Source organism: Dendropsophus ebraccatus, chromosome 3, assembly GCF_027789765.1.
Source record: "Dendropsophus ebraccatus isolate aDenEbr1 chromosome 3, aDenEbr1.pat, whole genome shotgun sequence".
In the NCBI taxonomy this organism is placed as follows: Eukaryota; Metazoa; Chordata; class Amphibia; order Anura; family Hylidae; genus Dendropsophus; species Dendropsophus ebraccatus.
Genome location: NC_091456.1, coordinates 59,909,341 through 59,933,984, shown reverse-complemented (window position 1 = coordinate 59,933,984; position 24,644 = coordinate 59,909,341). Strand labels below are relative to the sequence as shown.

Sequence of the window (24,644 nt, the reverse complement as noted above, 5' to 3'; positions counted from 1 at the left end):
AAGACTTCTCCTTAAAATCGCTTAGGTCGTCTGAAAAAGTCATAAAAAAGACATGTGTTTCTAATCTGACTTTTTTTTCACAATCTAGATTTGTTTGCCCCATTTCCTGTACATGATTATAGGAGGCAAACATATTATCTTAGCAGCATTTAGAGAGATGCTTTACATCAAACCCCAGGGACATAGTGACAGGACCTTATTGAATGGACTATAAGACAACCACATGTGGTGGAAAACGCATAGTGTAGCATCACCCTGAGGCCTTGGATGCAATAGGAACTAGCGAGTACAACGTAAACCATTTAATACCCACTCTTCCATTGCCTGCTGTTAATAAGTGAAGCCAGATGATCTAAGCAGGAAAAGGCTCAGTACACACATGGGAAGATACTTGGTAATCATGTGTACATGAAATTTACTCATTTTATGCACAATTAAAATGTGTTTCTGATTTATCTCTATACAAAACATATGCAAGATGTTGCAGCAGTGAACATGACCCTCTATAAACCTAGGAGAGTCAAGCTAGCCCTCTTGTCTGCAGTTTGACACTGCTCCAGATTCCTATTTACCAATCAGGAGGAAACCCCGCTGGAAAAAAAGGTTAGATGCAGCATTTCCTGCTGAAAATCTGGAGATAAAAACTCACTAAATGACACACGAAGAACTGTGCGCTTAGTCAGTTACCATGTTGACGGCATAGTGCACCTAGAGAGGTTGTTCAGCGTACAGTATAAGTGTATGCACTGCACTTCCTGACAAATACAGGGCGGTGATGGAGCGTACACAAGCTGGAAACTGCTGTTGCCCTGTATTCTTTAATTTATGTTGCCCTGTGTAATTAATTTCCTCAGTACATAGTTGTTAGGTTCCTAATGTAATTTATTCTGAGAAGCTAGAATTACGAAATGTATTTTGCTTTTTACAGGAGAGAGAAAAAAAAAAAAAAAAAAAAAAAAAAAAAAAAAAAAAAGTGTCAAAACTTCTTGTGAAGAAACTTCCTGCTTAAAAAACAACTTACTGTAAACTGTAAAAGTTCCCGTATTGATAATTGCATTTTTATGAAGTAGCTGATCACTACATGAAATAAGTAACTTTTACTAACCATCAATCTGATTTATAAGCTTGAAATTTTTGTGAGCATCAGGGTCCAAAGTTAGATATCTACTAAATGTTAAACTTGGTGTGGGACCAGAGATTCTCTTCACTCTACTCAATGACAAAAATAAAATAAATATGGCCGATTTACTTTTGCCTTGCCCACATCCACCCACACAGGAAGAGAAATACTGAAGAGCCTTCTCATAAATGTGTGATGCTTACTTGACAGCTCACCATGAAAAGTGTTTTGAGGAGACTCCAGATGGTCACGAGTAACATGCTAAAAAGGGGAGGTGGAAGGCTTTTGGGGGGGCTCCATAATGCCACACTATTCTGCTGGGTAGGAGGACCCCAGAACTCAAACTGAGAACAAGTGTACTTGTTGTGTCAGGTAGCTTTTCAGAATAAGCTGTGAAGTCTCTGCATTAGGAAAAGAACCATTTCTGGTCATTACATAACATATACATCAGTTTATAGACTTAATTTCTCACTTTCTGCTGTCCCTCGGTTAGTGAGTGAAGCCTAGTGATATCTACCATACATTGCATGCACAAAAGATATACTGCTCCTTTAGGTCTCCTATAGTACACCCTAGGAAGTGGTCAACCCCCCCCCCCTCTTCTATATTATTGGGGATAACTAACCAATCAGTGGGCATCTGGCCACTGAGACGATTCTCGATATATCTCTTGATTTTATTTTTCTTTTTGCTAATTAAAACAAATCATTTTTCTCCATGCAGAGTCAGATACTATTTTAATGACGTTTGAGACAACAACTATTGCTTCCCAGTGTAACAGTGCTCCCCCTGTGCCCCCATGTAGTAGAATAGCCCCCTCTGTGCCCCATATGAGTAGTTTTGGCAAATATGTGCCATTCTGTGCCCCCATATAGTGTAGGAGATCAAAAGTGTATTCGCAAATGGCCCCTTCCCACCAAAAAATAAGATTTCGCTCCTTGATACATGTCCCCCTATGAGTATGCGCTACTATCACAACACGCGCACTGATTTTTATGAATGGACACAATTTATAAATATACCGTGAAACATGCCCCACACTATGGAGGATTGGACAATTCAGAGGACTCTCAATTTTTATGTCATGCACTTTAACGATGATGGACACTTTGTTTAACCATTTGTAACTTTCACTGATTAATGCACTTGTATAAAATATGGTTGATTTCACTGTGGGTTACACTTCAAAATGGCAGCAACTGGCTGATGAAACGTTTCATCTTGATCCACGATTGCTGTGCTGTACACATGTGACATGTAAAATACATTTTCTTCACCTAATCCAAGTGAGTGCTGTGGACTATTCAAATAATTATAGCTATAAACCATAATTTGATATGATAATTATGATAAAGCAAGCAGAGCAAAGAGAGCAAAGATAACCATGACAGTATTGGATGACAGTGCAGATGGAGACAGTCCAGTAATAGCACTTACCTCCTAGTCTCTTATTCCACCAAGCCTACTCCCCGATTAGCAATAAAGTTATATATGCAATATACAATGTAATAGACTGATTCAGCTCTTGGCATAATGCTAACATTACAAACCTGACAGCCATGCCCTTGCAGCTGGTTCACTTAATGCTGGTCACTGGTTGAGTAGTTCGCAAAGCAAAACATCTTGTGACTTAACCCCTTTAATAAAATTCTATCTAGCTCTACAAAAACATGGCCACTTTCTTCCAGAGACAGCCCCACTCTTGTCTCCAGCTTGGGTGAGGTTTTGCTGCTCAGTTCCATTGAGGTGAATGGAGCTTAATTGCAAACCCCACCTGAACTAGAGGCAAGAGTAGAGTTGTCTCGGAAAGAAAGTGGCCATGTTTTTGTAGCACTGGATAACCCCTTTAACTTCCATTAATATTTCCTGTGGTCCGTCCCACTAAGCTTCACATGTACTGTGTCATGTCATTGTGTATGGGTTGACATACTCTTAGCCGATTTTTCATTCCACCTCTGCTCGGTTAATGCATTACCCGCCTGCACTCCGGCCTGCTTCTGTGGTTCCCGGCTCTCTGATATACCTCTCAGCCAATCAGTGGTTGCGGTGGGACAGCGCACTGTTTGGCTGAGCGGGACTTCAGGGAGCCGGGAGCAACAGAAGCAGGCTGGATCGTGGACGGAGGAAGTATTCACAGGACAGCTGTGGGTTAAGGGGGATGGGGTTTACATACTCGCAGTGTACTGGAAAATGCTGCAATCCTGTACGTGTGATACTGCCCTAAATCAAGATCTAATGTAATACTGAATTGTTAAATAATCTGGAATTTTTAACCGAGAGGAGGAATAAAATTTCCTTCAGTTTCATGCCCTATTGTGATGAGTGCCAGTACCGACATGACGGATTTCACCCATATCATTAGAGATAATAACCCTGTGTATAGCAGGTCTTTATGCTACATCAGGGATTTGCTTGCGCAATGGGATGAAGCACCAGCACTGCAGCCCTTCGCTTCAGCCATCAAATACAGTATCATGCTGGTTTTACATATGTCAGGTTTTTGGGAAATCACCAACAGCAGTTTGTGCAAGAACCAGAAGTAGATCCAACAGAAGAAAAAAGTCCTTCCTTTATATTTTCCATTTTATTTGAATCCAAGCATAGGTAAAGAATATGGAGTCCTGGCAGACGTTATCCAGGTCATGTATGCTGGTATGACTGCCATCTTGCAGCACTGGGATACTCAGTTACCATTCTGCCCATAGCAACACCTAATAGAACTGTCTACAGCCAGGCGCCAAAAAATTCTACAATATTAAATCAGATCACTGCACAGTGCATTGCACACTGGGACCTATAGATACTAAAAATCCATGGTACAATAGTAGGTTTAAAGTTCAGTCGTTTGTAAAAACTTTTTACATGTCAGAGACATGTTCGGTCCGGGTCTGAGTGTAAAGACCTGTATTGATCAGGAGAACGAGCCAGGAGCAGAGCACACTAACCGCGGTCCTCTCCCGGCTCCATGTCACATGATATCAGTCACAAGAGAAACAGATCGCTGATCTCAGGGAGACCAGCCAAACGACAACACTGCCAGCTGCTAGTAAAAGCGCTCAAAGCAGTTAAGTCCTAGGTGCATTGCCCCCTGGGAAACATGAATATGTAAAAGAAGAGCCCGTGGAGCCTCAAAGACTCTTGAAACACAGGACTAGCCAGATATCCCTCCGGGAAGGACCCAGCCAAGGGGTGGCTCCTGTAAGGAAACCACCAAAGCCACCATATTAAGTGGCCCCATAAGTACAAGAGAAAAACCAAGGCCAGGTATCCATCCACGTACAGCTGTCTCGGGGTGTTGCCCCTCAGTGTGGAACAGGATTCTGGCTAGGTTGGCCATGGCTGGGTCCTTCCCAGAGGGATATCTGGCTAGTCCTGTGTTTCGAGACTGAGGCTCCACAGGCTCTTCTTTTGCATATTCATGATATCAATCATGCTCCATAGACTCAAGGCCCTATTACACACATACATTTATCTGAGAGATTCTTAAAGCTAAGAATGGATTTGAGAAGGAATCGCAATCTTTCCTTTATGACATGTTCGATTTGTAGTCAGTTACTGGTTTTAGCTTCAATGATCCGTCAGCTCAGTCTGTGTTTGTAATATGGCCTTTACATAGGCAATCTGACAGATCCCAACTGATCAGGTGACAGAGCTGGGAGAGGACCGTGCAGAGTTCTCCTGACTGATATGTGTCTGATCACTCAGGCCCGGACTGATCAAACCATAGTGACACCAAGCTCAAGAGTCTGCAGAATTGTACATATAGCTGCAGCTCAGAAACACAGAAAAATGCAACAGCAAGATACAGACCCACTACAGACATGAAAATAGTTAAAAGTAAAAAAAAAAAAAAAAAAAGTTCCCACAAAAATGAGGCTGTTGGTTACCATTTGAAAACAGTGTAAACCACTCCATGATAAGGTAGCCTCATGCTCGGGGCGGACCGTACACTGTACTATGGCCTCTCCATGGCATGTAATATGCCTATGCTCTGGGAATGAAAGATCAGTCTTATACCTGCAAAAATAATTACACAACCTGGGTGGGATGGGTGGAGTACACGACCAAGTAGAGGCAGCCCCCCCCCATCCGGAACACAGGAAAAAAACACAAGCATGAGGCCAACTTATCATTGGTGGGGTGGTTTACACTGTTTGCAAATAGTAAACAAGAGCCTCATTTTTGTGGGAATTTTTTTAGCAGTTGGGGGAGCTCCTTTCAACTAGTTTCATGTCTGTAGTGGGTCTGTATCTTGCCATTGCCGTGAGCGGTTGCATTTTTCTGTGTTTTTTTGTGTTTGCACTCTCAGCCATAGCAACGTGCTCCTGCCTAGTGTGAATGGTGTTCTAGGAGAGCTGACCAAAGTTGTCTTTTATTCTGTGTTACAGCTGCAGCTCAGTATAAGGCATGTTGTAACTCTGTGAAGAAAATACAATGTTGCTCAACTTTTTATACAAAGAACAAAAGCATAAGTGTATTCAAGAAGAAATCTGTCATTACTGGCCACTTTTATACACGTACTAGTTAAACTAGCTCTACAACGATACACTAGCTCTGCAATGGTAATTTAAGGTTCCAAGTGTACATCTGGTTTTACCATTCCTGACTATATTAGTAACTTACAAACAGCAACTCCCTACTATGGTTAATAGAGGCCTGATGTTAGCTGCTGGAAAAGAGGATTCTAGCTTGCTGGGTCTTTGCTCCCCATGGGAGAAGAGCAGGGGACGAGGTCCTGGCATTGGCTTATCTTCTTTCTATGGTTGTAATCATGTGTGCTTCCCCGATCAGAGCATCAAGGATTGTCCTGAGGAAGAAATTGGGATGGAGTAGAAAGAATATACTATGCTACCATGGTTGGTTAAATAATATTAAAACAACCCTAACATGTGCGCATACTGGTACAAGGGGAAAAAAAATGCCCTTAGCTTTATTCTTAAAGGGGTACTCCAGCGAAAATATTCTTCTTTCATATCAACTTGTGTCACAAAGTGCCAGAGATTTTCATTTACTCCTATTTAAAAAGTTCCAGTAATTAGCAGCTGCTGCATGTCCTGCAGGAAGTGGTGTATCCTTTCCAATTTTACAGTGTTCTCTGTTGCCACCTGTCCAGAGCTGTAGCAAATCCCCACAGAAAACCTCTTCTCGCCAAATTGGGAAGAATATACCACTTGCTGCAGGACATAAAGCAGCTGATAAGTACTGGAAGACTAGACATTTTTAAACAGTAGTTACAAAAAAAAAAAAAAGTTATATATATCAGGGCTCCATATGGCGACCAAAATGGTCGCCAATGCGACTGACATTTTGCAAATGGCGCCCAGATTTATTAATCTGGGCGCCATTTGCGACTGGCCCCGGCGTCGCGCTGTCTCTTTAAGTCCGGGCCCCCGGCTGATGCGCGGCTGCCGGGGGTGTCCCATCCTATCCCCGGCAGTGCGGCGCATCAGTGAGCTGCCTGGGGCCCTGACTTCCGGCACAGGAAGCGCACGTCAGAGACGCTTCCTGTGTCAGAAGTCACAGCCCCGGCGTACAGGGAGCTCACTGATGCGCCGTGCTGCCGGGGATAGGATGGGACACCCCCGGCAGCCGCGCTTCAGCCGGGGACAGCGCCTGAAGAAGAAGAGGATCGCCGGGGGAGCGGGTTGTCAGGTGAGTTTGTGTGTTTGTTTTTTTTTTTAAATACTGCTTAGCATAGAGGAAAGGGGGGGCATCTATAATAGGAGAGGGTCATCTATACGTGTAGGGCAAACTGGCTGCAGACACTGGGGGATAGATATATGCACAATTATTATTATCAGGGCCCCTCAGGTGTCTATTGTAGGGGGTCACTTGCATTAGTCACTAGGTGAGAGATATATCTATTTATATACACATCTTGTGGGGGGTCACTATGGCTGCAGTCATAAGTCTAGCTCAGTATGTATAGACTGTTGCAAGCTTTTAAAGGGAACCTGTCACCCCCGGTGACGGGGTGACAGGCTCCCAACCCCCCGTTAGAACTAGGGATGTCACGATACCAAAATTTTGAGTTCGATACCGATACCAGCTTTCGGATTTCGATACTCAATACCAATTCGATACTAAATAAAAAGTTTGAGAAAAAAAAAAACACGTAAAAATACAAATATAATTTCCCTTTTCCCTGACTACAGATATGTTCCCCCCATGCACAACATTTTTATTTATGTGACTTCTTGATCACTTTGTTACATTTTATAGTTCGGACAATTCACATGTAATGGATACATGTATGTTTTTTTTTTTACTTTTTTTTTGAAAAAAAGGGAAAAGGGGATTATTAGAACCTTTATTTTTTGTTTTATTTTAAAACACTTTTTTTTACATTTTTATTCCCCACTAACCTCAAGCATACCTCCCTGTGCACAATAACTCCCAGAATACCTTCTTGTGGGGAGTTTTAGTGCACAGAGAGGTATGCTAGGAGTTGTAGTGCATAAGAAGGTATGCTGGGATGTTTTGAAAGGCTGCTGCCGCGCAACTGCAACTCCCAGCATACCTCCTTGTGCACTACACCTCCCAGCATAACTCCTGGTGAACAACAACTTCCAGCATAATTCCTTGTGCTTTGCAACTCCCCACAAGAAGGTATGCTGGGAGTTGTAGTGCACAAGGAGGTATGCTGGGAATTGCAGTTGTGCAGCTCCTGACACAACTCTGTGCAGCATACATTCTTGTGCACTACAACTCCCAGCATGCCTCCTCGTGCACAAAGAGGTATGCTGGGGGATGTAGTGCATAAGGAGGTATGCTGCTGGGAGTTGTTGTGCCAGGAGGCTGCTAATGCATTACAACTCCCAGCATGCCTCCTTGTGAACAACAACTCCCCACAAGAAGGTATTCTGGGAGTTGTTGTGCCACTGTATCGGTGGGCCCCGCGGGAATGGAGGGGCGGCGACAGGATTGTGGACCCGGAGGTTGGGGAACTGGCTGGTGTAAGGGACCGCTACCGCAGCACCGGCGGGTCCCGTATTTGGAATGGTTGAATGACTGCCGCCCGCGGGATTGCGGGCCGCAGTCATTAGCAGTGAGGGGCCGATCCATATGCAGCAGACTCGTGCTGCATATGGAGCGGCTCTGCAGGGGTTAAATGCCGCTGTCGGTTATGACAGCGGCATCTACCCTTTAGGGCAGGGGTACTCAACTTTTAGTGAAGGTCCACTTACCGGGGTCTATTGTCAGGTGAAGGTCCGAGCTGAACATCAGTAGGAAACGTGTTTTGTTACTTTGTCACAAACGTTCAACTATTTATATACAGAATTGCTGCTTATTAGCGGGAAAATTGGCATTTTTCTCTCTCTCACCAGGCCTTTGATATTAGGTACAAAGGGGGTGACTGCCCTGGTAGAATATAGCCACCCTGTTGCTCCCCCAGTAGTGTATAGCCCCCCCTGTGCGCTCTCCTTCAGTAGTATATAGCCCCCTGTTGCTCCCGCAGTAGTATATAGCCCCCCTGTGCGCTCTCGCCCTGTAGTATATAGCCCCCTGTGAGCTCCCCCCAGTAGTATATAGCCCCCTGTGCGCTGTCCCCCAGTAGTATATAGCCCCCTGTGAGGTCCCCCCTGTAGTATACAGCCCCCTGTGAGGTCCCCCCTGTAGTATACAGCCCCCTGTGCGCTCTCCCCTTGTAGATGCCCCCCCAGATAGAAAAAAAAATAAAATAAATAAAAACAACTCACCTAGCACCTCGTTCCCCGCTGCGGCTGTCTTCGTCTCTTCCCGTCGGTCCGGCCCCCGGCTGATACGCGCTCTCTGGGGATGTCCCGGGGATTCCCCAGCAGAGCGCGCATCAGTGACCTCAGCGTACGCCGCCGGCCTGCACTTCCGGGAAGGACAGGCCGGCAGCGTACACTGAGGTCTGTGGTGCGCGCTCTGCTGGGGAATCCCCGGGAAATCCCCAGAGAGCGCGTATCAGCCGGGGGCCGGACCGACACTGCCCCCAGCCCCACAGGCGTACTGACATCTAAGGACAGTACGCCTATGGGGCGGGAGGCAGTGCGATGGGGAGCGGGACGGACCGGATCCGGGGTGGTTAGGAGGTCTGACCAGGGGTCCGGGTTCGGACCGCGGTCCGCCAGTTGAGGACCCCTGCAAATAGCCGGCACTAGCGATCGCTGTGTGCCGGCTATTTAAATTTGGCACCGCCGGGAGCGGAGAGCTCGCGGGCGGAGGAGGGGACACCAGGGGGCGGCACACAGAGAATACGGCCGGCGCTCAGGTAGCTGCCAGCCGTGTTCTCTGCACCATACTTCATGTTAATCTGCATAATAGTGCAGATTAACATGAAGTATCGATACCAGGAAATCCTGGTATCGAACCGTTTTTTCTGACCGAAATATTGATATTTCGGTGCATCACTAGTTAGAATCCCCTATACTCACCTCATCGCGCCGGGTCCCGCTTCTGAAGATGGTCGGGTCACGGAGATCTCAGCCGCTGCAGCCCGGCGTGCGCTGAGAGATGAGTCCAACGCTCATAGAGAATGACGGAGCGCTGGACTCTCCCGTCATTCTCTATGAGCGTTGGACTCATCTCTCAGCGCACGCCGGGCTGCAGCGGCTGAGATCTCCGTGACCCGACCATCTTCAGAAGCGGGACCCGGCGCGATGAGGTGATTATAGGGGGTTCTAACGGGGGGTTAGGAGCCTGTCACCCCGGCACCAGGGTCGACAGGTTCCCTTTAAGTTCAAGTTCAGAAGAGTAAGCCTCATTAAAAGGCTAGCCAAGTGAAGCTGAAGTACTGAGTCAGACTGTATATGGTTGTCAAGTTGCAAGTTTCCATGTTGAACGTTTTCAAACAAAGAAAGGATCTAAAGGAGGAGGATGCTGCCGTGGCCTCTGCACACAATAAGTCCCATTTAACATAACATTAATTTTACATTAATTTTACAAGGTTTAAAATGTTGGCGACCAAATATTCTATTTGGCGCCTAAATTTTTCAGGTTAGGAGCCAATGGCTCCCAGGTAAATTTTTTAGTCTGGAGCCCTGTATATGCTGATTACCCCCTTTAAAAGCGGTTATCCAGCCTAAAAAAGAAACAAAAGTAGATGGTGAAGGGACTAGGATATATCCATGACAAGAGCCGCTGCCGCTTTAAAGAGAGAGGACGGACACAATGCAAATGATCTCTAATCATTAAAAAAAAAAAAACATTGCTCATTTACACCAAAAACAAACCAAGTGTGCATACAACATACTGTGGCACAATATGTAATACAGACAATGGTTTACACACTTTGTGGTGTCGCACGTTTTCCACCTACAGCTGCCAATACATTTCTATGGAAATTAAGGAACATCTTCCTCCATAGGACATTTTACATTGAGGGGGGTAAGAGAATGAAGGTTTATTTTTAGTTAGTTTTATTTAGTTAGTTAGTTATTTATCTGTAGCCATGGTTCATAGGAGTCTTCTGATGTGACCGGCAGCAGGTTTACCATTTCTGAATGCAGAGATTTTTTAACTGCAAAGCTGCAGCGAACCAGCAGCATCGCCTGCACATGTAACATGGGGATCATGCTGCAGATTTACTGTGGGCTCCATCCCTGCTGCGGATCTTGTATGTGTGAAGCTACTCTAGAAGTGGTGAAATCCATAAAATAACCGACACACACAGCGGACGTCTGCAACAGGTTACACCCTTGCCATGTAAAGCAGAATCAGCTCCTGAGACAATGTGATGCACCATCCACTGTAAAGGCCCTATTACATACATGGCAGTAGGCACATAAGGGTTAAAAGGTGCTAACATACTTAATAGTTTCTGTATCCTGAGAATTTCTCTCAGGAACTAACACATTCAGCTTTCGCCTTAAGCCCCTATTCCACGGGTCGTTTAGAGGAGCAAATGAGCACTCTCAGCGCTCGTTTGCTCCTCATTCCCCGCTCGCTGCCGCCACTATTCAACGCGGCTGCAGCGAGCAGGTGAGTGCGGGAGGGGCAGGAGGGGAGCTGCGGGGGGGGGGGGGAAGGGGGCTGATGGCTGATCGTCCGGGCAGCCCATAGGATACAGCAGTGTCTGCTGCCGATGCTCCTATTGAACGGCTGGATGTCGGCTAATCGTTGCACTCTATTCCACGGGACGATTATCGTTCCGTGGAATAGGGCCTTTACTTCTCAGAAGCAGCAGCATTTATATACACTATTCTTTACCTAGTCTACTACATGTCTGAATACTACCGAACAGTATATATTTGAAAGAAGGAAATAAAATAAAAACACTGTTACTATTGATAATAGTATACAATGGAGTATTCTTTTTTTATCACACCATTTTGAAGTGATGTAGCTCAAAAATGAGATGTGAATCAGGCCTTAGTTCCAAACGCATTAGTGTATTTGACAACACAAACTAGTGTAAAGAGTTGTCTTAGTTGCCCCTAGCAACCACATTCCACTTTCCATCCCTCACAGATTCTTTGAGAAACAAAATTGGAATCTGATTGGTTGTTAGGGGCAACTATAACAACCAAGCCAATTCTACTTTACTCCAGTTTGATAAATCTCCCCGGATGATTTTGCCATCCTTGGATTTGTTACAACATACAGCGACAAGACCACTGTGCTGTCTAGTTGGTAGCACCAAAGATAGAATACAGCAGCTACATTATATTCACAAGCCTCCCCCCCACCTGACTGATATATGATGTGAAACCCACCTCACAGACATACTATCACCAGTACATTGGAGGTATACATCAGCATCTTGTCAAGGGGGGGGGGGGAATTATTTATATAATTTTATATATATATATATATATATATATATATATATATATATATATATATATATATATATATATATTTATTTATATATTACACACACACACACACACACACACACACACACACGCCTCCATACTCAAATCAGCCCAAAACTTTTCAGAGGTCATCACAGCTAGAATAAAATAAAGCATAAATGATATGGCTGTACAATAATAAAGTAATAAACAATGCAGTATGAAAATAATAAAGATTCACCATTTGCATCTAAAGATTTCCATTATATTTACAGGGGGGCACATCTCTGAGGTGTATTTTATTACATTTGTATGATTTTTTTTGTCTCATGAAGATATAATAGCTTGCATCTGTGAGGAAGGGGTAGCCGTTCTGCTCTTGCTGAAAGCTCAATCCCTTCCCCCAGCTGGACTCACCATCCCACTACGAGTAATGCCATTTCCCAAGGGTTTGAACCCATTCCTCCTCCATCTTCTAGTGCTGTCCTGCTTACATTGATCCAGTTTCCCCCCCTCCCCCATGTAATATACAGTAATAGCCATTTCCAGCACACACTGACTGACTCTATTACTTATTTAGGGTTTTCCTAGAATCAATGTAAAAATGATTCCTCAGCATATATATATTTGTCAAAATTGACAGGAACTTAGCCGCAGCCATGGTTCTCTCTTCCTTCATATTTTTCCATGGAAAACAGATATATGCTGCATGGCAGCTGTGAATGAAGAGAGTGTACAGCGGATTGAGTTATTTACAGCGATGCCCCACAGAGAGGTCACCCAGATCCCAGGATCTTTGCTGCCCTTTACATACAGAGATGGACATTTAGGGACAGGATGCAGATGACCCACCTTGTCTCATTCCAGACACACCTAGACTAACAATAAATGGGCGAGGCGGGACTGTGCCGCTCCATGTGCAGGCTGTTTTTATTAGAGGTAGATTCTTCACGTTCTGTCCTATGTTTTTGTATTATTGGAAAAACTTCATTCATGCATCATTACATATCAGATTGTTGCCAGCCAAAGATTTTCCATGGCTTATGATATTTTCAAAACTTTTTTCTTTATGCTGAAAATGTTGCAGCCAGGGGTTACTTTAAAGCGGGGGTGGGGAACCTCCGTCCCGAGACCTCCTGGTGCGGCCCGTGGCTCTCCTGTGACGTGCGCCGCTCTTGTGAGGCAGGAGCTGGCATACACAGCATCTTCCTGTGTCTGTTAACAAGGGGTTAACTCTGGCTACCAGGCATCACATCAGGTACTAGAGGCATCACAGAGGGGAAAATACTTTGCCTTGCCCCGGGTGCTACAAACCCACGCTACAAACTGCCGCTTACAGTATGCGGCCCTCAATTAATGCCAGACTGGCCCTTGACAGGGAAAAGCTGCTTTAAAGCCTTTATTGAAAGTCTGATGGCCTAACTACAGACTAGGTAAGCAATAATAGATCAGCTATGCACCGCCCCTGGTCAGCCATTTCCCAAAAAGCACCTGCAATTAACTGGGACACACAGAAAACCCTATCTTTACAATGAAGGACGGCCTATTGTGGACATCTGTTTCTCATTCTCTCCTTTTCAGGGGCAGGACCACAGCTGGCCTGTTTGCTAGTAGTGCACACACAGACTTCCTTTTCCCTAATTGTCTGTAGTAGTACCTACTCCTCTCTGCCATACCATAACACAAGGATGATGAAAAGGCTACCAAGGTGCTAAGAGATGATTCACAGTAAATTACTGTAGACATCATAAAGGTTATTGATGGACTGGTTTCGCAAGGTGCTATAGGAGGACATGCCTGAGGACCAAAAGTGGTAGTCAAGAGAAGGAGAGAAAAAAAAAAAAAAAAAAAAACACTCAAGGTCTTCCAGCAGCTGTGACTTCTCCAAGAGGTGGTGTATTCTTTTCAGTAGGTAAGATGGTGCCAACTGTCCAGAGCAGTAGCAAATCCCCCCCCCCCCCATTAAAAAAAAAAAAAAAAACCTCTCCAGCCTGGAAAGAATACAAAAAAACTTCCTGCAGGATATACACCAGCTGATAAGTACTGTAAAAAAAAAATACCCCTTCCTATATTAAAAGTTTCAATCAACCCCCATTTTCACATTTTATGGGGAAAAAAAAAAAATTACCATTGCTGTTTGCGGAATCGCCCAAACTTAAAAATCATCCCATTCCTGATCTAGCATGGTAAATGGCGTAAACTCAAATAACGCAAAAGTGCAGATTTTTGGTCACATCAAGTCTGGAGAAGTTAAAATAAAGTGATCAAAGAGTCGCATATATGAGAGCAAGATACCGATAAAAAGGACAGACCATGGCACAAATAAAAGTGTTCCAGGTAGAGAAGAGGGAATTTACAGTAAGTACAGTATCTCCGCAATCCACTCATCAGCTTGCTGGCTTTTACCTCACTGCTGCTCCTCCCCGTGTGCTGGGAAAAGCTGGATACGGGAAACTTTCCCAGCACCCAGGGAGGAGAGGCACTGAGCATAAAGGCAGCCGGAGCCAGCGGACTGTAGAGATAATGAAGCTCTTTGCTTTGCTTTTACTGTAAGTTCGCTCATCTATAGTTATAGGGATCAGAATAGAGCAGTTTTAAAGGTAAATTTTTAAAAAGCAGTTAAGTTAAAAGTTTTACAAGTTGCTTATTGTAGTAATCATATAGATTTGAGAAACATAGATAACTTGTCAGTTTTACCCCAGGGTCAGCAGTGTAGACAAATTCTGCCAAATTGGGGAAGGCATTTTTTCAATTTCATTTTATGAAAAAATAAATAAATAAGTTTACCATTGCAAAGTACAATTGGTGCTTATATGAATCAGTAGGTGAAAACACAAATGCAAGCACTACGGCTTTTTAAACATGAATTGAGTATGTCCGTAAGGGGTTAAATCCTAACCATACTAATGTACATTACAGGAATTGAGCATTAGGGCAGACTTGTGAGAAGAGTGGAGCCACAAGAAAGTCATGTACACTGTGGTTGTAATGTACACCAGCACCGGCCTTCCAAGCTGCAACTAATAATTCATCATTTTCCATTTCCTTGTGGGTTTTACTCTGGGCTTGGGTCAGGACAGCAAGAGCAGCTTCCATTTCTAAGCTGTCAGTATAATACCCTGCTGAGGGCCATCAAAGTCTGAGGGACGTCGGGGCTTCCTCTGTAATGCAGGTCCCCGCCCCCCCCCCCCCCCCCCCCCCCCAGTTCAGGCCTACCAGAAACGATGGTTTCAACACATTTCACAAGCAACTGGAGACACATTTATAGGGTCACCAGAGAACATGGCTCTGACAGTCTGTACAACCAGCTGTTTAGTCGAATGTCTGCTGACAACTATATGCAGTGTACTACATGTCACAAGAGGCACATGGTAAGCCGGAACTACACATGAGAGGCATGTGGTATGCATCTATATCAGAGGTTCTCTTTGTACAAGGCCTTTCTACCATGCTCCGGGTTAACCAATTTATATAATGCTCCAAGCGTAATGGGGCCTAGACCTATCCTACTTCAAATGTAAAAGGATGAGTACCATTGTACTAGGGATGCACGGAAATATCAATACTACTATCGATATTCCGGGGCAAAAAACTATTCGGTACCAGGATTTCCTGGTATCGATACTTTATAATTTGCATAATAGCGCAGTAGAACATAAAGTATAAAGCAGAGAACACGGCCAGCGGCTATCTGAGCGCCGGCCGTGTTCTGTGTCCCGCCCCCTGCTCCCACCTGTCATGTCTTCGGTCCCGCGCAGCTTCTGCCCCCGGTGGCACCAAATTCAAATTGCCGGCACACAGCGATGGCTTGTGCCGGCTATGTAACTGTATACATGCCGCTGTCACAACTGACAGCGGCATTCTCCCATCCTGAGAGCGCTGTATATGCAGCAGGGGTCGGCTACTATGTGTAACAGACCCCGGCTGCTAATGACTGCATGTAACCCTTTCAATGCCGCGATGTAATGTGATCGCGGCATTGAAATGGATGATTGACAGGTGGCTGTGAAGTGTCCGATCGGCACCCCCGCAATGTGAGTGCAGGGGGCTGATGGGTCACCTCACAGCCCGAGGTCCGCACTCACCTTCCTGGTGTCTCTGCTGATAGCAGAGCACTGATACTGATCTATGCAATGCTACAGCAATAATATGTAGCATTGCATAGCTCAGGTCATCCAAAGGGCAGAGTAGGGTCAGCGGCAGGAGAGAGAGAGCAGCGCGATCCAGGTGAGGAGGACGGAGGGGGAGGCTGGAGGAGACGCAGCCATCTGGCGGCACAGGATTGTGAAGAGGAGCGGCAGGCCGGGCCGTCAGGAGACTCCCGGGGCAGACATCAGTGCGGGTGAGGAGGGGGTCGGTCGTGCTCTGACTGGGAAGGGAGGGGGGAGCTGTAACCTGATTACCCTGCCGCACAAACAAACAAGTGTGTGTTGCATGACTATAATCCCCATTATCCCCTTAAAGCTGAAGTAATTACATTACTATAATCCCCCTGATGTCTGGTGTGTGTTACATGACTACAACCCCCACCATCCCCCAGATAGCCGAAGTGTTACATGACTACAGCCCATATCATCCCATCCCCCTGATAGATGGTATGTTACATGACTACAACCCCCATTGTTCCCAGATAGTTGGAGTGTTAATGTCCTTACTATAAAATTATCACCTTCCTGATCACAAACGGTAAACAGTGCAAACGCAAAAAAAACACCCAAGTTCAGTAGCACATAAAAACATGCTACTGAATAAAACTACAGATCATGGCAAAAAAAAAAAGACCCCTCACACCACAGCCAGACAGGTAACAGTGTTAGGAGTGAGAATAGGGCAATTTTTAAAGCACATTTTAAATAATGGAAACTTTTTTAAAGTAATAAAATTAAAGGAATGTGAATTGGTTCGTTACTGACCTGATGGGGGGCATTTCTAATTTTCAATATAATTTATTCAGTATCGAATTGGTATCAAGCATTGAAAAAAAAAAAAAAAGTTGGTATTGGTATCGAACTCAAAATTCTGGTATCGTGACATCACTACATTGTACTAGTCATGTGCAGATTTTAGCAAAGTAGTTACAGCAACCGGCACTACAACCCTTCTCATGCGGCTAGGACACACTGTGGGATGGGTGGAGTAGTCCCATTTGACTTTGCAATGGTGGTGCTCACTTGTTGAACGGCAATGAAGTGCCTCTAATTCATAGATACACAAGTAAGAAGATGCAAGGGCACTCACCATTCGTCAGCTTCGAAGCGAATATCGCAAAACAGCTGTCTGCTGGAGGTGCACGGCGTCCTCGCCGGCTGCTAATCATGTTTTTAGAAGATCACCAATAAAGACTACTTGCATCGAATGGTGAGTGCCCTTGCATCTTCTTACTTGTGTAGTCATGTGCAGATTCTTCCACAAGCCAGGTTTTATGATAAACAAAAATTAAGCTTTTCTAGTTTTATATGCCAACAAGTAGGTTGGGCTTAGCAGGAGGAGGTGGCTTCCCACAGCTTTGCCAATTTGGCATATGTCATGCCAGTAACCTATGGGTAATAGCTGGCATAGCCTGATCAGTGACTACTGTGCACCACACGGTAAAAGATTTGCCAGGTTTATTTTAGAGACTTGCACTTCTAATAAAGTTTGGCACATAATCCTCCTATGTTTTGTGTATAAAAACGGCAGTCATGATAAATTACCCACATACGCGAGAAGGTAATGGCTGCCCAAGTCTTAGTAGGATTCAAAACATCAAAAGGATGTGGCCACAACTGGTCTCCAAACTGTCATTAACATTGGTATATAGACCCCAAATTCTATAGGGCTGTCGACATTACATTTCAGGTGTTAACCTGCAGCCAGCATCTACTTGTGACCACCATTGGCCGGTAATACACCAGTATAAGTTATATTTGCACAAAACCATGCTTTAGGGTAGCTTCACATGTACAGGATCCACAGCAGATTTGATGGTGCAGATTTGACTAAATAACTGAACGCAGCATCAAATCTGCTGCGGATCCTGTACGTGTGAACGCACCCTTAGGCTGGGTTCACACTACGTATATTTGAGGCTGTATAGCAACCAAAACCAGGAGTGGATTGAAAACACAGAAAGGCTCTGTTCACATAATGGTGAAATTGGGTGGATGGTCGCCATTTAATGGCAAATATTTGCTGTTATTTTAAAACGGCTGTTATATTGAAATAATGGCAGTTATTTACCGTTATATGGCGGCCATCCACTCAATTTCAACATTGTGTGAACATAGCCTGTCTGTGTTTTCAATCCACTCCTGGTTTTGGTTGCTATGAGGATCTGACTTGAGGACCAAATACTGCCTGAAATGTACATAGTGTGAACATAGCCTTAAACTGCATTCACACTAACAATGCAGGTGCATTTGTGTGTCCATATCAAGGTTGCAGGCTCTGGGCAGGCTGCAGGTCTGATGAACTGACAGCTTGGTTTAACAGACCCATACTTTTACTATAGTTGTCCCATCAATAAAGGAATACCGGCATAAAACTGACCCAAGTCACAAGTAGACTATGGATGGTCTATTAAATATTTATGGCTATGACACTGTATAGGGTGGATACACTTTTTGATGGTAAACTGAATATACAGCTGAAACATGAACAGCCCCTAACCCTGCTTATAAATATCCATTATTGGAAAAAAAACACAACATTCTCAGCAAGCAACTGGCATCCAGTAACCTGCCCAGGGCCATGGCAGGACTGAGCCCCTTATTTGGGAAAATGGTGGTGGCCCAGGCTCCAGATCTTTAAATTCATGATCTTCTATTTCTAACCTAGAAGGTCATTTTGACTGATATATTACTGTCTTGTCGCTTTGTCTGAACAACATAACCTATCACAGTAAAAATAATGCAGGTACACTAACAGGACAGAAGTCTGAAGATAAATGCTGACTGGGATGTATGACCAGTGACGTGCCGAGTCAATGTGTGTACGTGTGTAACGCTACCTGTAAGCTGGACTTCTAGCAGAATATCAAATGGGACCGAGTATTATTTCTCACTTCTCTGCCAACACACACCAGCTACTAAGAGTCAGTTTTACAGCTATCACTTTACACTGCATTTCCACAGGAAATTGTTCAAAGCAGTTCTGTAAAATCTGTATCTGTACCCTGAACTGCAGATACAACGCATGGCAACAAACCAGCAAAAGGTACGTGTCTAAAATGCAGTGCTATAATCATCATTTAAGAGGATTGAGTACAGGCAGCGTCTATGCACTCAAGCCACCCTCCAAATACCCGGAAGGTAATTCCTTAGAATAGCCACTGTTTATTACATTTGCCAGAGTAGCTGTGGCCTCCGCAGGCAAAGTTACTAATTTGATGGGCAACTGGACGCATTTTGAAATGCGTAAAACATACCTTCATCCTGAGCACTCTGTGCACAGCCGGGATAAATCAGCAGGTTAGATTCGTACAATCTGCTGATCGTTTCCCTTTAAAGAAAAAATGTGAATATTATCTAAATTTAAAATGAGTGAGTATGGAGTAGATGTGGCTATGCTTAGCTGTTTTCCTAGCTATTATGCTCTGGAAATTAGTATAAGTTGTCAGTACTCCAACCTTAAGAAAATAATATGCTGCAGGAGCATATAGCATTGCTTTTCTGTCTGCCCCAGTTCTAAAACCAAAAATCCATTAGTTTTGGGGGTTTTATCATTTGCAGTTGTGCTACCCAGGTGAGCAGTTGCTACAATTCCCAGATTATCTAACCCGTTCTGCTGAGCATTGTCTATTTTAAATGGCTGTTTTGATGCCCAATGCATTGTACAGAACATGCCTCAATAACTCATGAACTACTGCGTCATTTCCTGAAGCTAGACATTTTATTATTAAGGGAAATGGCAATGATTTCCTCTTTGGAGATAATGTATTTTACATTATCTGTAGCGATACTTATGTGTAAAATAAATTCACACAAGTAAAACCTGGTATGCTTGTCCCTGGAGGTCTGGAACAGGCATAAGACTAACAAAAAAATATCTACGGGAAATGGAAGGGTGTACTTTAGAGCCTATTACAACAGGGCTTCTCATGGGTATAGGACTTCAAAAGAGAAGGTGCAAAATAAAAATAAAAATTAGAAAGTGCAGCATGAGCATCTAATTTACTATACAGACCCTCCTGTGATTCTTCATAAAACCACACAAAGTTACCACAACACAGGTCATGAGTTGTAATGGTTACTTTGGGGTCAAGACTTGGGGTCCTTTTACAAAGACAGATTTATCAAGCCAAATCCAGGAACAGACTAAACAGAACAGGTCATAAAGGATATACAGTGGTAACTTGGTTTAAGAGCATTGTTTTGGTTGGTTTAAGAGCGTCCTGTACTGGGTGGGAGCGTGAGTGGGGGAGCGGCAAGGTAATCTCTTCATAGCTGTAACCCCTCTCTCCCCAGACAGAGAGGACTGCATGTATGAGCCCATATTTGCCCTGCTCATTCCTTCATACTCCCTGCAGTCTGTCAGTCCTGATTGGTCCATGCTGAACACACACCCCTTCCCCATTGCTGTCATGTGACCACACAAACCTCTGACAGAAGCCCTGCTTCTCTATTCTAGCCTGTTGTACTACGCTGCTGCATTATGGGGATCTGCAGCTCCATCCTGTATCTACAAACTGCTGCTGTGTTATCAGGGTTATGCCCTTACTATACATTATACACATAATATATGACATTCAGCTGTTTATAAATGTTTGTTTCATTTGTTTTACATGTTATTCAGAAATTTAAAAAAAAAAAAACATTATTTTTGGGGTGTGGAACAAATTGTCTGCATATCTAGGATTTCTTATGGGAAAATTTGCTTTGGTTTTAGAGTGATTTGGATTACAAGCACGGTCCCGGAACGGATTATGCTCATAATCCAAGGCACCACTGTAGTAATATTTCCTCCTCTTTTGGCCTCAAAAATCTGTCAGATAATCTATCCAATATCTGAGTGTGTAAAATGACCCTAAGGGTCCTTTATAGTAGGGCTCAATACAGCAGAAGAGCCTTTTACATGGCTCATTGATTATGTAGGAAGGGCCACATGAATAACTGCTTGATCGTTTATGTGGCCCTTAAATGGCATCTGCTTATATGAGTACATTGCCAAGTCTCGCTGTGTGCATAGCCATCACACAAAAAAAATGAATACACACGGTTTACACCTGAAGATAAGCAGCTGACTAACTATGACTTCTAGGGCCACAGGACCCCAGCAATCTGCTGCCTAAAGACCAAAATTCTAACCAATCAAATCTTTTGACACTTGGGACATTTGTTTTTTTTTTTTTTAAGTGACAGTGTTTATTTGGTTCCTTAAAGTGCATCGGATAATAAAACAATGGCACTTTAACAAACATGCCTGCTCCTCCGAAAAACTTAAAATAAAAAAAATACTACACTCAGCAAATATAGTATTTCTGTATTCTAAATACCGTGACGTTCACTTCAGGTTTGTGCAACCTTCTATTGTGTATAAACATGTACATGTGTAGTTCATTACAGATAAGACGCTCTTCAGATCGCTGTTACAGTGATACTGGCGGAGGGAAACAAGACGCCGGGGTCCCCAGTATTAACATGGGCAAGTACATATGTATCCTCACCAGGCACTCATTGCCAAGTATGTATGAGGAAGCCGCACACATATGTATAAGAGCTTCAATGACTGTACTTATTTCCCTAAGGAAATCTTCACACAAAGATAATTTGTTGCAGAAATGTCTGCAAATTGAAATCTGTTCCCAAGATCTGAGTGGGGATGTTGCTGCAGCATGTGTATGGATGTCTCCACACCCATTCAGATGAACAGAACAGACAGAGAAATTTCTGCATCAGATTAGTCTTGTGCAAATATACTCCTACTTATTTCTGGCCAGGGGCATCCATGCAACAGACACCTATACTGTTCAATAAGCAAATAAACCTGCACTGCACTTGGTGGGAATAAAACTACACACACACACACACTTCAGGAAGCAGCAACAATAAAATTTATTGCATCCCCAATACTCTGGAATTCATGACCACAGACTCTCACTAAAGCTTTAAAAGTAACTTGAAGTCCATACCTTCAGAAAAGGCTACAACCCCTATGATAACCCTGCTGCCGCCTTTCCTTTATCTCATACCCTCAGTATTACCTACCAGCTACATCCACTTAAGTTCGCAACCAAGGGAGATACCATCTGACCAAAAGTTCCAATTGACATGGTAATTATAAATATGCCAACCCAGGTGCCATAGTCCTGTGGTGCACACGGATCACTAGAATAACGAAGTGCTGACTATCTTCCGAGAAATCATCATGGCCCCTACGATGGCACAGAATCCCCTCAATAACTCCTGACATGCCTAAAGAACCTTTTAGATTTATGTTTTGGGCTTCTATAGGTAGGTATACAAAAGGAAAAAAAAAAAAAAAAAAGAAAAGTTGACCAGCACTACTTCCACCACAAGGGTTAAAGGCTTCCTGACTTCCATACCTTAGATGACATATGACAAATTCTTATAAAGGAGCAGGTAGGAGGCATTGCATTAAGAAAAGGTGCTGTCATATGATATTATGGGAGCAGGAGGACAGGCATTCGGTGGCAGCACAGCCTTAAACAGTGATCCTACTACCTCCATATTAAACTGGGCACCTAACAGATTATGCCAGGGGTGCTGTGGACAAGATATGCCCTGCAATAAACATACAGCTGCCACTCACAGAATGGGGTGTACTCAGATTGCTCTGATATACATCCATCTGTCCCAAAGGCAAAGTGCTGTACTTTAGTGTTCTCTGTTATCAGCTGGATTAGACTGGGGGATGCTGATCACTATGTATTGCAATGCTCAGAACATGCACAGCTTCTAATGGTGCGATTACACAGGGATTTATCTGACAGATTTTTGAAGGCAAAGCCAAGAAGAGACAATAAACAGAACAGGTCATAAAGGAAAGACTTAGGTTTCTCCTCTTTTCAAATCCATTCCTGGCTTTGGCTTCAAAAATCTGTCAAATAAATCTCTCTGTATAAACGCACCATAAGTCAAAACCTTCGCTACAATAAAAGCTGAATTTCGTCCTCCAGGGACACTTACCAGAGTGGAGCAGGGTCTCACAGATGCAGAGGACCGGGCACTGCCCTCCTGCCCATGGCACAGGCCACTTCCCAGCACAATATCCCTATACAAGGGCAACACCAATCCAAAAAGAAAAAGTTACAATGCTTTAAAAATCTCAGTAAGATATAAAACACACACACAAAAGGAGTTAAAGTGTTATTTCAAACACCACGAAAAAGCCATCTACATCACAAAGAAGTTAAGTGAAGATGGCTCTGCACTGCCCATTATAGTCTATGGATGGGGATGAGTGAGCAGGAAGAGAGAAGTAGCCACAGAGAACACTAAAATCCCATGTTAGACTGCTCCCTCCTGGTCTGGGAACTGCTGAAGGGTCGCTACAGTGAGGAAGCATTGCAGGAGCTATGACTATAGTGTGTATAGGAGGCAGCACAGAGGCTAGCCTCATCCACACTGCTACTGCTGGCCATAAAGAGAGGACACAGGGATAACAGGGGGTGGGGGGGATGGCAGCTACTAGTGATGGGCTGGGCAGCTACTAGTGATGGGCTGGGCAGCTACAGCCCTGCTCCTCACATACACACACAGGGATGGAGTGTGCAGGGGGATACCAGGGGGGAGAATGGCAGCTGCCAGTGACAGGCTGGGCAGCTACCAGTGACAGGCTGGGCAGCTACAGCCCTGACCTCACATACAGGCACAGGACACCCTGAGAAGATAGTTATTACCACAGTAACATATATTACCGAGGGGGGAGCAGAGTGCTAACATGCTAAACAAAAGAAAACTAGGACAGGAAGGGTTAATCCTAAGAGCACTGACCCCCAGAACTTACTACAATAGTATCTACCAGATATACAAGCAGTACATGTGAGCTCACAGAGCACGGACAATGCCCACAGCACTATTGCACAAGCCTCAGCCTTCTCATCCCACATGGAATCCATATAACAAGTACTGAGAGAAGTTCTGTCAGAGGACACGGCGGCAGGAGAGCGGTAAGCAGTGCGTTACCTGATGTTACAGCCGCAGGCAATCACTCCCCCAGCACACGGCCGGCATGCAGCTCTCTCGCGGAGGTATATACTGCCCCTGTGCTATCTGCTCCTACTTATGCTGGGAAGTGACTGCCAGCACTCAGACCCCGCCTCCCTGCCGGTCACATGACCCGTGGGATAGTACGGCGTCGTAACGTCAAGCAACCGACGTAACCCGACACGTTACCATGGCGCCGGAAACGCTCCCTGCAGAGGATACAGCCTCAGCTGGATGATTTTCCTTGCACATCCTCAAATGGAAACAAATCCTGGGAGATAAACATGGGGGAGGGAGAATGCAGCAGTACTAATAAGTGCAGGACACTAAAGGGTGCTTAACTCCTAAAGCACCACAGTGCAGCATGACACAGTTATAGCTTTGGCTCTTCAGGCATGATGGGAGTTGTAGTTTTGCAACAGCTGAAGAGCCAAGCTTCCCTACCCCTGTGCTATACCCATACCTAAATACACATTATAGATTTGTACACAAACTAATCCAAATAAACAATTATAGCATTGCATTGTTGATGATAAATATGATACATAATACCCCCCATAAGAATGACTAGAAGTGATAAAATACTTCATGTGACAAAAATACATTATATAAACA

At 44.2% G+C, this 24,644-nt stretch overlaps 1 protein-coding gene across 2 annotated transcripts in view; it reads right to left on the bottom strand.

The window, feature by feature from the left end:
- The window catches only part of CEMIP2 (cell migration inducing hyaluronidase 2), a 77,244-nt gene extending 53,111 nt beyond the window's left edge, over positions 1 to 24,133 (bottom strand). The window contains exons 1-2 of one of the 2 annotated variants that reach the window (XM_069961854.1): positions 24,009 to 24,133; positions 23,010 to 23,094 (exon numbers count right to left, since the gene is read on the bottom strand). The gene's annotated coding sequence lies outside the window, so the exon portion shown is untranslated. The remainder of the gene's footprint in view (positions 1 to 23,009; positions 23,095 to 24,008) is intronic. The other variant, XM_069961855.1, reaches the window with a different exon arrangement.
- Between the last annotated feature and the right edge of the window lie 511 nt (positions 24,134 to 24,644).